The 16,489-nt window shown below is 41.7% G+C and overlaps 1 long non-coding RNA gene across 1 annotated transcript; it reads left to right on the top strand.

Annotated features, from left to right (window-relative positions):
* Positions 1-240: 240 nt before the first annotated feature.
* On the top strand, positions 241-15,060 carry LOC144293047 (uncharacterized). The gene is made up of 3 exons (XR_013360526.1): positions 241-435; positions 2,240-2,349; positions 11,566-15,060. It is a non-coding gene; the product is annotated as an uncharacterized LOC144293047 (long non-coding RNA).
* Positions 15,061-16,489: the final 1,429 nt, after the last annotated feature.

The following is a 16,489-nucleotide window of genomic DNA, read 5'->3' as shown; positions in this document are numbered from 1 at the left end:
GAAGAAAGGATTGGTAGATATTTAAGTTGGTATGGGTGCTGTGAGATGAGCCAAATGAAATTTTGAACTCGTGAAAGAGCAAACTTTGTCTAACACCTCATAGGTGGCTAGGCTGAGGGTTACAGTAACACGATCGTGCAGCTGTTCAAGTTCTTGGAAGTACTGAACCTGGGAATGACTGTGCATTTTTATTCTTTTATCTTTATGAGGTGTTTGAGTTGTGTGTTGTCTTGGAGAATTTTGCACAACAAGCTTTCACTGAGATATTGGTAGAAGGATCTCGTCTGTAATAAGAACATTCATTCCAGGAGAATAGGTCTGGGCTGATGTGATGATGTGGATAGATCCACCTGCATACCTGCCATCATGTTCAGAGCAGCAGGAGAGAGACAACGGAGGGGAGGAGTCGTGTGAACATCTACTGAAGGCTTCCTGGTAAGATTTATTTCAGTTATTTCAGAGTTTTCTTCAAACCATTTTAAATTAGGTTCCCAGCCTACCTACTTGGTAAGGGAATTTATTCTCAGCCATTACTATGATTATCCTGTATAGTAAAAGATGCCTCCTGTCCTTAGGCTTCAGCTACACTGGTTGCTCCTAAGACCTCTAGTTCCTTCCATGCTGGGCTTTGGCAATATGCCTGGGGCCCAGGAAAGTTTAGGTAGGCTGAGAGCCCTTCTATGTTTGAACAGCCTTTCTTTGGGCACCCTCTGAAGTCTTAATGCCTGTCTGGGGCACTGTCACACAGAAGTCCATGATTTCTCTTTCATCTGCCAGCCTCCAATGCTCTCTGCCTTCCCTACCCCTCTAGTCTCCTATAGGGATATCTCCTCTGTGAACTTCAGCAATGAAGATTGGTAGTATTTCTACTGAGACAGAGTTCTTCTCTACACAATGAATAGTCCTTGACTTAGGAAACCCAAAGATTGGATTGTGTGTGTGTATGTGTTTGGGTGGAGATGCAGAGGGAAAATACAAATAAAAGTCTCAAAAATTAATCTGCCACACATTCTTTGCTTTATGTAATCACCATCCCATTCCTGAAAAAGTGGTAGATGAGAAATCTTCCATTTAGCAGGGTTAAGTAAACTCCAGAGGTCACAGGACTCCTTAGCAGATAGGACCTTGCATGTGTCTGCCTTCAGACCCCTGGTTGCTTCCACTAGGCTACACTGCCTTCTCACTAATTCCTTGGCCTATTGCTAAAGCAGCCTGGCTTCCCAAGGGAACTTTCCTTATTCTGTGTTTGAATAATCATAGCTCCTAGCGGCTTAGGCTGTCAGCAGCAGAGATCTCATCTTCCTCTATATCCAGATATAAACCTGGTCCCAGGGGTAATTCCTGGCAGAGAAAGCTGACTGGTGTGGTCATGGATTGGATCAGAAGGGAAATACTCCAATTCTTATATGAAATTCATCAGCTGTTAAGTGTCTCCAAATTTTCCTCTAATAGTCTCATTAGGGATCTGGAACCTGTCTTCAAAGAAACAGCATCATTCACCACTGGCTTTTTGAGGGATTTGAGTATACATAGAGTAGGAATTGTAGCCAAGTGTGGTTACATTCTTAATTTAAGGAGTAAAGAAGTAAACTAAACTCTAGGTCTGTTTTCCTAAGATAAGGGAAACTATAAGAATTGGGTTTGTTTACACACATGTATGTATTTTTTCTGTATAGATCCACATCCAAGGTTTGCATTAACATAACAATTCACAGCAAAGTCAAAACACATTTAAATTACATTTTCCATATATTTCAGAAAGAAGGTACCATATGCACTAAGACATGAAAGTGAGAGATGAACAGAATGTTCAGGGAATATTTTGTCTGCTGTGGTTCTAGCTAAGGGTTTGTAGATGTGAAGGTACAGCTAAAAAAGTAGATTGAAGCCAGATATTGTAGGCCTATAAATTTTATTCCATGAATATTGGGGAGCTATTGATAGATTTTGGATGGAAGTGACATGACAAATTATGCATTGTACCAAATTTTATATATATATACACCTCTCTAGTAAAAGTATATAGATAGAGTAGAGAGGAAGAATGTGGTAGATACTTGGCACTCACCATATATTCCATGTGTCTCTATATTTTCCTGCTTTTCTCACAGTTTGGCTAGATTATGTGACTAGGTCTGGCCAATGGTCTGGCACTTCTACTTCCACTTCTAATTTGTGTCACTTCCTGCTTAAGGCAATAAACAGCCAATATATCCCCCTTTCTCTTCTTTTCCATCAGAGATCACAGAGGCATGGGTTAAGACAGCAGAGTCACAAGCTGGAAGAAGAATGGATCTTGAACCACCACATGGATGAGATCCGCTCTGGAGATCATGCAACCTGTATCAGGTCTGTAGGAGTCTATAACAATAAGCCTTTGTGATTTTAAGCCACCTCAGATTTCCATGTTTGACAGCTATAGCCACTAGTGTTAATGATCCTGATGAATACAAAGCACTGGAAGGAAGACACAACAGCAATTGGAAGGAGAAAAAATATTTAAAAGATAAAACCTACAGGACACCAAGACTAGTGTTGGGGGTGAGACATAGGGAAAAGAGAATGATGACCGGAGCTTTTGCTAAAGAGGCTGGTCATGTCATTAACAAAGACAGAGGCAGAGGAAGGGGAGAAAGTGGAAAATGTATTCGAATTATCTGAAGAACATCCAAGAAGAAGTTTCTAGCTGGCAGTAGTGTGTGTCTGGGCCTTAGGAAATGTCAAAACACATTTTGGAGATAGGCTTGAGAGCTGCCCTCCACATACTGGCGACAGGCTTGTGAACTGCCCTCTTTGGGCAAGTGGAGAGAGAAAAGAGGAGGGCCAAGTGAAAGGTCTAGGGGTAAGATGCAAGACAAGGACAATTAAGGATATGAAGGGGGAGGAACGGAGAGATAATCAGGAGAGTGTGGAGGCAGTGCCAGGGGAGCAGGGACTTCAACATAGAGCTGGACCACATTGCAGTATTCTGTAGGCACGTTTTCCACAGCCCTAAACTAGCTTGTTGATATTACCATGTGCATTTTCACTGATATGAATCAATTTATTAGAATATAAAATTAGATATTAAGAATAAAGAGGAGTGTATGGTTGTGAGGAAATGAGTTACCATTCTCTTTCTTCAAACCTTTCTGTTCAGACATTATTAAAAAAAATTTATATTTAGAGCTATGATCTTTGTATGAGAAAAACATTAGAAACTGTCATCATAAGCATCATTATCAATGAACAATGAAGCCACACATAACTTTAGAGTAGTTCCTGATATCTAGGAAGCTTTCTTCTAGTCCCAGAAGTAGATTACACACATGAAGAATGACCACATTGAAGCAAGTGCCTGGTAGAGGGTAGGTGCCAAAGAATGATTTCAGCAATGAATTACTACCTGTCTCTGAGCTAAAGATTGGGGCAGATGGGAGAAGCCTTCCCAGAGAAAGAACACTGGGCTAGAATTTGACAAAATAAAGGGAAAACAAAGACAGAAAAGAAGTAAAAGAAAGGGAAGGTCCAGAATAGGAAAAGGCCTAGAGATAGAAGTGTATGTGACATTCTATCTTTTTCTTTCTGAGGTATATGGATAATGGAGCAGAAAATACAGCAGGTAGGGAAATCCAGAGTCAGCTACCTTTTGGGTAGAAAGACAAGTGATTTGGCTTTAGAAATACTGATTTGGGAAAGGCAGGAGGTCTTCCAGGAGATATCCAGTTGGAAGTTGGTGATGTGGTGTTCAAGTACAGGTATGTTGGCTTGGGCTATAGATAGAGTATACTGGGTAAAAGATATACCCCCAAACAATGAAGATTCAGGGGAAAAAAAGCAGAGTTTAAGACTATCCTGTGGTGCTACTATGTTTGAGAATTAGAGAAGGAAGTGTTACTGAGAGAGGCGGTTGCCCAAAGGGAAAGACACACAATGGGTACACGTTGAGGGAGGGAGGGCTTCCTGTAGGGGTGAGTGGTCACCACTGCCACAGTGCCAAAGAGAAGCTATCTTGAATTCTCTAATTCCCCTCTGTTCTTGGAGCAGTTTCAGAACAGTGGCTGAGATAGATGACAAAGGGTCAGGGCTGCTGTGTGCTTTTTTCTGGAAATGCCTTCTGGAGAGGGGAAGAGGTGACCTTCAAGCCAGCTCCCTACAGAAGACTGCCCGCTCTGCTGTGAAGCACTTAGACACAAAGTCCTTGGCTCAGAGCTTCCAGGGAGCTAAGCAGATGGCAGCTCTGTCAACTGCAGCTGCAAACAGCTTCATCTTCCATTTATTTCCAGGAGCCAGAGGAGCTCAGGGATCATTAACAGCTGTCTACCTGTAGGGACTCAAATGATCTCTAGGCCATCAAGCCATCATATACCAAAGAATGACTTAGCAATTTATCTCAATGCTTCCTGGGAGTGTGAAAGAGCTATCCAAAGGCCTCCCTGATGCACCCATAGAAGGGCTTTTGCTACTTCAAAAGAGGGTAGAGTAAATACACCCTTTAACAAAGACCTTCCATGAACAAAAAGACACTCACTCTAACACACGACTCGTGGTTGTTCTTTCTAAAATAAATGTGGTTGTGTCATTTGAAGGTTTCCTTCTTTGATAATCTCCCAGGAAGATTATTTGTCCTTCTCATTGAAATCTATAGCCTCAACCATGGGGCTTAGAATCAGGAATATCAACCACCAGCTAGAGTCACTGCCAAGCCCAAGTCCTGCCAGGCTATTGTGGAGTTTTTATAAATATTTGAAGGCAAACAACGGGTCATGGGAAGTACCTGGCTTGTGCATGATGTCACTTCAGACACAGGTCATTAGAAAAAAATTTAAAAAGCACAGAGGCAGCTTTTCCCTTGAACCCACTCCAGAATACTCTGTCAGGAGCTGGATTGGAAGTTACCTCTCCCCATCCCCAGCAGGCACTTCCAAAAAAGAAGCACATGGCTGGCCCTGACCCTTTGTAATCTATCTCAGCTGCTACCCTGAAACTGCTCCAAGGACGGGGGTGGGGATGGTTAATTAGACAATTTGAGATATCTTCCCCAGCAGTGTTTATTCTTGAACCCTTATAATCAGCAATGGGAGTCAACATCTTTGCCAGTATTGATTGAAATAAATATATATTGAGTGCTAGCAGGATGCAAGGTGTATGGTCTGTACTTGTCTCAGTTACACATATGGGTATACAAACAACCCCAATGGTTAGCAGCTGAAAACAACTGATATGATTTACTAGTAAGCATTATTAGCAGGGTGGGTAGGGCTCCAACTGAATCCTTCTTCTCCATGTGGTGTCAGCTTGGGGTCACATCGAATTCAGTTAGGTGCTCGGCTGAAGTCAGAAGGTCTAAGATGGCATTGGTCATGTGTCTGGCACCTCGTCTGGGGTGACTGAAAAGCTGGAGCCTGGCTGGCTCTCCCTCTCTCTCCATGAAGGTAGTCTCCCCTCTTACAGGGTGGCTTAGAGCTCTAAGATCACAAAGAGGAATCCACTAATCCTCTTAAAGACTAGGCCCAAACTGGCACAGTGTCTACTGGGCTAAGTGCATCAAAAGGGCAGTCCAAATTCAAAGGGAGGGGAAATAGATTCCCCTCCTACTGGGAGGAGAGGCAAGGGAGGAATTGTTGGCGGCCATCTTTGGAAACAGTCTATAAGGCACTGCATGATGGTTAAGTAAATGAAAGTCATTTGGTTTCCATGTGTTTTCCAAAGGTCTAAATGGAGGAAATGTTAGACTTTTCCAGAGAAAATACATTTTTTTGTCACTGAAAACACATGAACACTTCCATGTTTGCTACTGGGTAGTGCTTGTTGGTGTGCTTGGCTTGATAAGACATGGTGATGAGCTAAATGATGGGACATGCTGAGAAAAATCAGAAGGTGGAAGGAAGCCAGGTATACGTGGGGACCTTCTGCTCGGGCCATGGGTGGACTTGAGGGGAATTTTCCCAGCCACAAACCTGGTTTCTGGTGGGCTCAACTTTGTGATCTTTCGGGGCTCAACTTTAATCTCATGAAAGATTCTGATCATTATTAATATCTGGGATCCCAGTTTGATAGATAGGACATGGGAAGATAGGGAAGGAGGAAATTTCAAATGAGGACACAGTTTCAAAGGCAGGTGAGGGTAGCAGATGCTGTTGGCAAGTCCTTGCCAGTGACTGAGCTAGAAGGATGATTTCAGGTAAAGGAGAGGTGGCAGGAGCCATAGTTGGGGAGCAGAGCCCCAGTTTCTGCTTAGGTTTCTGGCAGGATCTGAGGCTTGGAGGATACTGGAGTTAAGCCACATCTCAAATGAATAAAAAATCATGGAAATGCACAGTTCTATAGAAGATAGTCATACACCAGAGATTTTCCTTTGCCTGGATTCTGTCTCTGAATCTTTCAGAAATTCTCCCTCTGTGTGTGTATGTGTATGCTGGAGGGCAGGAAGGTGTGGGGAACTGGCGTGCAAGTGTGCAGAAGCTGCAGTTAGACATGTGTGCCCAGGGAAGCAAGGCCGCAGGAAGAGAAAAAGCCTGGAGCCTGATGGGTCTGGTTCCTATCCTATCACCTCTACTTAAAGGCAAAGTTAATTAACACCCAGAAGTCTTAGATTGTCATCAGTAAAAGGGGAACAACCATGATAATCGCTTCTTAAGGGACTTTTCTTTTGAGGAGTAAGGAGCTAAGATTTATATAGCATTTAGTGTTTTGCTTGGCACACAGTGAGTCTCCACAACATTAGTTTTTCTCTTTCCATCCCTCCCCCAACCGACCCACCATTATCTGTGCGGATTTCATCCCGAGCCAAATCCCTTTAGTCCCCATGAACATTAGCTCAGGAGCTAAGGGGGGCCCATTAGTAGACATATGGCTTTGGAGAGCTATGTCAGACAGCTGAAAAGATGGTGAAGCAAAATGGGCCAGATTGCTTCTCTACAGAAAAGCAAACCTCTGGAGGGCAAGTAGTATGTGTGTTTGAGATCAATTATTTTACTGTTGGAAAACAGAAGTAAAAAAATCTTTTTTACTTCCCACGTCAAGTTTTTCAAGAAGCTCTTACTCATGTTTTCCCTAAATAAAAACTCCGTTGCCACTGTGTTAGATTTGAACCTTGCCCACTTTGATAATTCTTGACATTTTTGACAACGGAATACTTCGCTTTAAAACAAAATGTGTGTTTTGGAGCACTCGCTGACTGCTGGAAGGCCATCACGTCTCCAGCAGTTTGCCTTTCCCCCTCCAACCACCGTAGTTTGCTAAACGCAGCAGCAGCCCAAATCATGAGCTTCTTCCATGTTTACCTTTGGAGGCTAAGCCAACTGTCTTTTGAGTGACTCTTGTTTTCAGTTGTCTTCTCAAAGGATGTTCTTCAACCGTCTAAACCACAATGATGACTTTATTGGATTATCCTGAGAAGTGAAAAACCAACTCAACCACTCTAAAGGTGTGATTGTATAAGACATGGTGTTAGGATTGATTGTACATGTGGAAGGAAGGGAGCTTTTTGTGTGTCCCATCTTTGGACTTTGGCTCGAAACAGAGTAGGAATCCCACAGACCAGTGAAGAGCCCAACCATAAATAAGACGAGGAACCAGATGCCCTTTTCCCCAGATCCGTGTGGGAAAAAGTATAGAGTGTTAGCATAGACCGAGCTTCATGCCAAAACTTTGTAAATATCTTATGCCTTGGGCTCTGTAAACCCTAATCACACTGCACATCACTTATGCAACCTCAGCTATTTATGGGGGTTGGGAAGGAAAATATGATTAACTCTAAGCAGACATTTCTGGCGTCAAGCCTCTAAGTGATTCCTCTATCCTCAATAGTTACTCCCCTTAAAAAAGAACTGTTTCTATGGAGAACACACATACACACAGAAAAGTCACCATCAGTCACCCACCCTCCTACCAAAAAAAAATGAAAGTAGCGTCTAAAACAAAAGAAGTCCACCATCTAATCAAGTATTGAGTTTTATCTGAGCAGCATCCACACTGGAATGGAAAAAACACAGTTATGGTTTAATGGGAGTGGGGTACACATATCTTAGCGTTAGTGTGAGATTCACAAAATGATGTTCATGAACCAAATTTCTTCAGGGTTGTCACGTGTTCTTTGCACAGTATTGGAATACAGCAGAATACGTAATAATAAATAGTGGTGGTTTCTTACCATGCAGTGAGGGATAACTGCGTAAACCAGGGTGGGAGGGTCTATACTTCCTATGGAAATTGCCCCACATGGGGCTCCAAATAGAACATTCCTCGAGAAAACATCTTATTAATAAAGTAGCTCACATCTTCAAGGCTTGAGGATTGGAGGACAAACAAGATAGAATTTTGAGGGGGCAAATTTAAATATAGACAGTACAAGTGTCCCCACCTCCTCCCCGCCCCCCAACCATGGAAACTTTGCTCTACTCTCAAGCCCTCCTTTCCCTTCCCTCTCGGAAACAGGCTGTGCATCTCGGCTGATATGTGACGGCTGGTATGTGACTTGGCCATAAAAAATACTAGTGGCCACAACAGATCAATTCCTCATTTTCAGCAGCTCAGCCCACCCACGGTTGATTCCTTGCTTCCACAAAGTGCAGTGTGGGCCATGTGGGTTTGCCTCCATCAGATGGAGATGCTCTCTGGAGCCCCCGGCCCCTGAGGTTGTCACAAGAGGGACACAGAAGTCTGGGGTAGACACACTGCCTTGGGCTGAAAGGGACACTTTCTTCTTCTTCTTCTTCTTCTTCTTCTTCTTCTTCTTCTTCTTCTTCTTCTTCTTCTTCTTCCTCCTCCTCCTCTTTAAGATTTTATTTATTTATTTGAGAGAGAGCAAGCTAACATGAGTGGGAGGAGAGGCTCCCCAATTGGGGAGCCCGATGTGGGGATTGATTTCAGAACCCCTGGATCGTGACCTGAGCTTAAGGCTTATTATTGAGTCACCAGGTACCCTAGACACTTCTTGCTTCTCATTGCCCCCCTGCCAGAACTAGTTGTATGACCCCAACTTAACCACAGGGATTTTGGGAGCACCGTGTCTATGGCCTAAAATTCCCTGGCGTTGTAGAAGGTGCCAGAGCAAAAAGCAATGAGCACCCGGTCACTGGCCAAGGTCAGCTCAGATGGCAGCTGAAGGAAAAGTGAGGAGGTGGAGAGGAGATTGGGGAGCAAAATCTGAAATCCAAATAAACAGAGAAGTGCGTGTTCATATCAGCCAAAAAGCAAAGGGAAAAGACAAAGTGTGGGAGTTTGGATATAAGGACAGTTTTCAGATTAAGGTGAAAAACCCTTCAGTTCCACTTCACTTCTCTCGCAGCCCAACCCCGTGTCTGTCTGCGGGTATAAGGTTGAAGATTTTTCATCCTTGTCTCCCCATCTGGGGATGCACGGATGTCTGCTCTTGCCGATATGCTTGTTTGCTCTCCATGTCATTCTTTTCTCAAACTAACATGATTAAAACAGAGCACAGGGTCCAGTCTTGAAAGTGACTCTCCCAAGGGTCTTGGTTGCTGGAGCCACCAGGTCCTGTTCTCTCAGGCCTGGTGCTCAGACAGCTCTTGGACAAATTCTCTCCTCTTCCACTCAGGACTTTGTTCTCCAAGTCCTATTTTTGTTCTTGGTTTATTTGGTGATTGGGTTTTCAAAAACAGAACAAATCCTGAATCTGTCCCTTTTTTTCTATTCTCTCTTTCATCATCTTAGCCCTGATGACCCTCATTGTCTTAGTTAACAGGTGATTCCGGAAGCCTTGCAGAGGAAGCTCACTCAGTTCCAGTCTGTCTGGCACTCATTGCCTCCATCAACATTCATTCGACGCCGGGTTTATAAACTTGCACTCTGGTCAAAAACCTTCCACGCCCGCCTCCTGTTTTCATCCACATTAAACAAACATTCATACCCTGTGATTATTTTTCTCCGTGCTGCGTAGTGAAATAGCTCCTACTATTTCCTACCCGGTACCCTGCATATCTCCTATGCTGTTCTCCTAAGTGTCACAGCACTTAGCAGGTTGCCTGGCACAGAGTGAGGCTTCGATAAACATCTCTCGAGGCAAAAGTGAGTAGTAGCTGTTCAATTCAGGAGGGAAGAGGCAGAGAGTAAGTGTTGATATTCTGAGACATAGGATATTTCAACATTATTTTCCATTTGAAGAAAGCTGATTGAAAATCATATTAAAAACTTATTGAAACTTATCACTTGATTTAATACTTTCCGGTAGTTACTATTGCCTGTGATTTTTTAATTGCCCCTATATATTGATTAATCTATGGGAAATTCCTGATAATTTTATAAATGCACACATCCATTCTTTCAGCCAAATTTCATATGTTAAGCATGAAATCACCACAGTGATTATTTTTTTCTCATGGTCAGTGCATTTTTTATCTGTAAATATGGGGACACTTCAAGATTTTTTTTTTACCTTTCTTGCCCTCCATGGGTCTTCCTTCTCCAACTTTGTCCCAGGCATTCATGCACCTGCTCATTCCCTTTTTCCTTCTTTTTTAGACAGGAACACACTTTTACCCACCAGCTCTGCTCTCTCTCCTTTCTCTGCCAGAGCTACCACCATCTTCCATGCCTTGCTTCCTATTCTATTGGATAAAATACAGAAATAAAGAAAGTCTAGGACATGGACTTTGTGAAAGACAAGTTCTATTAACAAAATGTGAAAAGACATGTTCAGTAAACACAAAAGCTTGTAAGTCAGTGGTCAGAAAAATCACAAGAATTTCACTTTCCATAGTCAATACTAGAAAAACAAACGTAACAAAGGCCCTTCCTAAAAGACAACTGTTTATTGAGCAAATGGGAACAATTTAATTGACTTGAACGGGTGGTTAGAAATCTACAATGATACCTAGTAAACAGCACATACAATGGTCTGAAAGGTGACTTTTCCATAGCAGGTGAGCTGAAGCCCAGGCCTGGAGGCAGTTTAGCTGTGGGCAAATTTCAGGTGCACTTTTCAACGGCTGTGTGGCCTTGGGTAGGCGACTTCTCTGTGTTGTACACTCTTATCTAAAAAATAAAGATAATAGTTGCTGCCTCATATGAGTTTTTTAAGATTTGACTTGGGCCACTCACAATAAGTACTCGGCATAGTGCCGAACACGTCTATGAAGATGGCCTTCAATATCATCTTACTCTATTTTTCTATTGAAGTATTGAATTATTCAAAATGTACTTGATAAATTTGGTTAACAACACTCTTTAAAATTCAGGTGGTAACCATTGCAAATGAGGTCACCTGAATAATGATAGACTCCTAACCTCCTGGTTGATGGACATATATGTAGAATGATCAATAAGTGAATGTGGTAAAGACCAAGCAATCTACAAGGGTGAAATCCATGATCAATGAGGAGCAATATGTTCCAAAAAACTAGATCCAATGTGTGGTCCCCATTAAAAAAGGGGGGACCTGGATTAACGTGGGAAAAGCTACAGATTTTTCTTCCCCTCTTAGATGCATAGTACTCATTAGCATATTAACAGATCTGATAAGTCTTCATGGGGAAGAAACATTTCTGGGTGCTTTTAACACAGGGTTTCTCTGATTACTTTCATTATAGAATCTGAAGACAAGTGTGTTTGCTTTGTTCACAGATGTGCCCCAGTCATTAGCAACAGTAGATGCTTGGTGAAGACTGCTGGCCTGGCCCCACTCAGGATGAATATGCGAGGGGAATGCTTAGGAAATATAAGTGTGTATGTGCTGACTGATTTGCTCTAGAAACCAGAGCTTTACAAATGAATTAAGTCTTTCACCAGATCCCATATTCCTAAAATGTTTGGAAGAACATGTTCACAGTCAAGTGAATGTACTCTGACACATGGCAGGACAGGGAGGCCCCTTTGGTTTTAAGGCACTGACTCTGTCTTTGGAAGATAGTTAGCAGACAGGTTCTGAAAGATCAATAAGGATCTTTTGCCTATAAGGAAAATCCTCAGCATCTCTGAGGGCAATTTGTTGGCCAGAAATGGGTGTAATTTAAAGTGCTGAGGAATCAAAATGGAACAGCCTACTGACCAATTCGTTTTTCTTCTTCTTCTTCTTCTTCTTCTTCTTCTTCTTCTTCTTCTTCTTCTTCTTCTTCTTGCGATGGAGACTGGATCAACAGCTTCCTTAAAAACCTCTGCCAGATGGCACCACGAAGGAGAACCCCTCCAAAGACAATAAATAAATGCCACGAACGAACACTTGGGGGCCGGAGCAGCAGCGGGCTCTTGCTTGTGTACGACCACGACTGCAACAGCTACACCGGGATCCTGGCTTGTAAAATTACCTTGGCTGCTTCGCTATGTAAAATGTGAAAAGGAAACAAGTCATCTTCCTGATGCATGAGCTCACCGCTTATCTAAAATCAGTTATACACTGCGAAACACCCTCTTTTACCCCCTGCCTAGCGACTCCCATTAGTGCACAATGTAATTTCACAGCTAGCGCTTGAGGAACTTTCTGGAAGCATTTTAGGTTGAAACAGTGAAGTAGAGGGTGGCATGGGTCTGGTTAATTTCAGAATATTGAAGTGTTGGAATTACAATGTGATGACAGGATTCATCAGAAGGATTTATTTCTTTGGGCCTGTGGCCTAATGAATTGGAAAATATTTTCCTATGTCTTCTCCTTCGACTCTAAATTAAAGTGACACATTTTATTAAAAAAATGTCATTTTTACATATTAATGTATGAATTATGGTATGGTACATATGACAATAATGTCATCTGGGTGAAACATTCTAGTGATCTCTCACATTGATTTTCATCTCACTTAGAAGTGAGAACACAGAATGAAAAAGTATCTATGGAAAGCTTTATTATGTGTGTATGTTATCCAAATACACTGTGTAAATGTGCAGGGATTTTATGTGACGGCTCATATATACATCTGCCTAGGCCGTGTGCATGGGGATGTGAGCACATGAACTTGTACTACACCGTGGGGAGAAGAGAGAAGAGGACTCAAATAAAATCTGTTCCCTTTTCGGCTCAGGGTCATAGCAATAAAATCATCCAAAATGGCACAGTTAATGGGAATTGCAGGGCAACTGATGGTGGAGACCCGGGTTAACTCTGGCCCTCCGTGTTCCATTCCAGATACATTGAAGAATTCTTCTGCTGGTCAATCTCAGCACCCCATGTCGGAATGACATTGCTGCAGTTGCCTACACACATTTGCAATTGACAGATCCTGTCAATAGCATGAGTTACTCTCACTACATAAGCAAAGCCAGAAATATTGAGACCAATATGAACTGGAAGTTACCTGATGGGGCCAAAACAATTCTCTGTGGATTGAAAACACGAAGGTTGAGAGGTGGACATGAAGGCCTGAGAAGAGACAACCCCTGGGGATACAGATGTGTGAGATATTTAGCAATTACTTAAGTCGGTATCTACATGTATCTACTTGTACACCTATATCTGAGTTAACTCCATAATACCTGTGTCTGTATATCTGTATACTTATGTCCATTAACAAATGATCTGGAAATTTGATAGATGCTAAGAACACAGTTGTTACAAAAAGAAGATAATCAGGTTATCTTTAATGAACCTATTAAGATCATATTTCTCTAGTATCAGTGATAACAATTTTATTAATAATAGTGTCATATCGGTGATTCCCTAAATCATGGTGCCTAAACAATGGTTTAGACCACTGAAATTTATTTGTTAAAAATAACCATACAAGTCTAATTCATGATTGTAAACAAGATGGTCTAAATTTTGGAATCCACTAGAGTTCCATCCTTGGCTCTTCTTCAAGCATCATCTATTCTTTACGGGTGACCTCATTTACTATGTCAGCTTCGACTGGTCTGTATACACCATCAGCCACTGATTCTGCATCCATCATTCCTCCTGTTCCTGGATTCTCTTCTTCATTGTAAATACCTACTGGACACAAGTGTTTATCATCTGAAACTCAGTGTATCACCTGAATCCCAACAAATCCAATAAATCTCTCCTCACTTTGCCCTTTTGGCTCTCTCCTACTCTGCTCTTGTGGTATTTATGTAGTTAAGGACATTCGTATTCACAGCTGCCAAAATTGTAATTCCTCCATCAGACCTCACAACCAATAGTTCATTAAGACCTCTAAGTCCACCTTCCAGAAATCATCAAATATATTCCCTCTTCTCCATCTCCTGCCAGTGTCTTTGTTCAGCAATACTTTCTTTTGCCTGCAATATTGCAGTGGCCTCTTTCCCTTCCTGTTTCTACTTGCTACTATATTAGTTTGTGCTTCAACCTCCTTCAAATATTATCTTTCCAAAAGACAAATCTAATCTTGTCACTTCCTTGCTTAAAATCCTCAGGTGGAAATCAGTTGTGAATTATTTACATCTATCCACCACCTTCTTTTCCAGGACCACCTACCACCTTCTTCTCCCCAACAAGCACCCTGTGCTCTATCAACTCTGAAGTGTTGGGCTCTTCAAAATTCCAGTCATCACATGCCAATTTCTCTGCTTGGAATGCTTTTCCCTTTGTTTTCTGGCTGATTAATTTCTCCTCCATCAATTTAAATACTGTCCCCTCCGTGTTGTCTTCACAAGGTCTTCTACACAGTTAACCACACCTTCTCCTGAGCTCCTAATGGTGAGCTCAGCACACTGAATCATCTTTCCTAACTAAATGGTGACCACCTCAGGCCCATGAGCATACTTATTCTTCGGGGTGAGAGGAGTAATAGTAACATCTATCCCAGTGCTTGATTGATATGTTTGATAGATGTCTGTTGAGTGAAGAAATGATCAAATAGGTGACCTTGGGCCCTCTGAGTCCTTGACATGATAAAGGAGGTGAGAGAGGAGATAATGTAATATAAATATAAAAAAAATTCAGATTAGGAACAGTCATAGCCAAGTTACTGTCCAGGTTTTGTTTTGTGTTCTGAAAGATAAATAAATTTCTCCAAGACTCCAAGTCACCATTTTGTGAATTATTAACAAAATACATCATTACCCAGGCCTGGAGTTGAAAGCCTCATGTCATGATTTTAAATTCACAGCATATAATTTTCAAAAAGCAGTATAATTCAATGATCAAGTTATATTTAAAGTACCAGATTTTGAAGTCTTTTGGGATCCTAAAATTCTTACGATTTGTAATGTGTTTGGACTCTGTGGTATTGTACAAGATATGTACTTAATAATAAGATAAAAGCTGGTATGAATTAATCTCTGTAAAAGGAATGGCAAAAATTTTTAGAAAAACATTACAAAACTATTTTTTCACTTCTTTACACTTATTTCCACTTGCTAAGAGAAATAATTTCTTTTTATGGGTGTCATAATTTAAAAACACACACAAATGAATACCTAAAAGCTGATATAATTATGAAACAGAAGGAATTGCAAAATCCTTTAACATTTATTATAATCAGTATACCAGTGATCTAAAAACATGCTAGAGCCCACTGTCTTATTCTGAATATGCTGGAGGAAACACAGCTAGTGAATGGTTCATGATGAAATTGCCTTGGCTTTGTCAAGAAGGCTGTTAACATCAGAACCCAGCAGATCCATAGTTGAAAGTTTGGTCTTCCCACAGGTGACTCTTTGAGATTTGAGTGTCATTTCCATATGGCTCTTTGTATTAGAGACAGAAATTTCTCATGATCTACTTATCTTCAGTTGTGTTTATCTGATAGTATTAGCCATTTAGTGGGGGGCAGCATGTCCTGTATACTAGAGAAGAGAACTTGGAAATGAATAAGTCTCAGCTCTGTCGGATAGAAAGGATGTTTAGGCACTGGAAAAAAATTCATGACTTCTTTTCATTATATCACTGCTATCATTATAGCAGTTTTCATTAATAGGACTCCCTCATGCCATTCCAATTTTTCTTCTCCGCTCTCTCTCTCAGAAGTGGCAATATTGTTGTCTTGCTTTAAAAAAAGAGATTCTGTTCACCATCATCAAATGGTGATTCTTGGTAAAAAGGAAAACTTTCTCCCCAACTTTGGTGTCTTTTTACTCTTTTATCCTTTCTCAGCCTTACAATTAATGTCTCACTGTTTTTGAAGTCTTCACCTCAACTCCTGACCTGCCACCTGCATCTGAGGGGCTTCCACTCTAAGGTATCCACCATGAATATAGCTGCTCCTGTCATGCTTGCTCCTTTTTACTTTCACAACTTTCTGTTTCTGGAGCCTATACCCTGGTTCTAGAAACTTCCTGGGAGGTAGCCTGAGCTACATGTCTCCAGTTTGTCTTATTCCCACTCCATTTTTTTAAAAAAGATTTATTCATTTGAGAGAGAGGGGGGGGGAACAGGGGTGAGGGGGAGAGGGAAAGGGAGAGAGGGAATCTCAAGCAGACTCCTGACTAAGCTTAGAGCCCAGCAGCGGCTTAACCTCACGACCCTGAGATCATGACCTGAGCCAAAATCAAGAGTCGGACATTCAACAGACTGAACCCCCCAAGCACCCCATTCCCACCGCCGTTCTTTATTAACATGGTTTCTGAAGGGACTTTGCTATATACCTGAGAACAGTTTACACCTTTGCTTTTACACAAT

This window comes from Canis aureus, chromosome 21 (genome assembly GCF_053574225.1).
Source record: "Canis aureus isolate CA01 chromosome 21, VMU_Caureus_v.1.0, whole genome shotgun sequence".
Taxonomy (NCBI): Eukaryota; Metazoa; Chordata; class Mammalia; order Carnivora; family Canidae; genus Canis; species Canis aureus.
The sequence above is the reverse complement of the archived record's forward strand: the minus strand, read 5'-3'. Positions and strand labels throughout refer to the sequence as shown.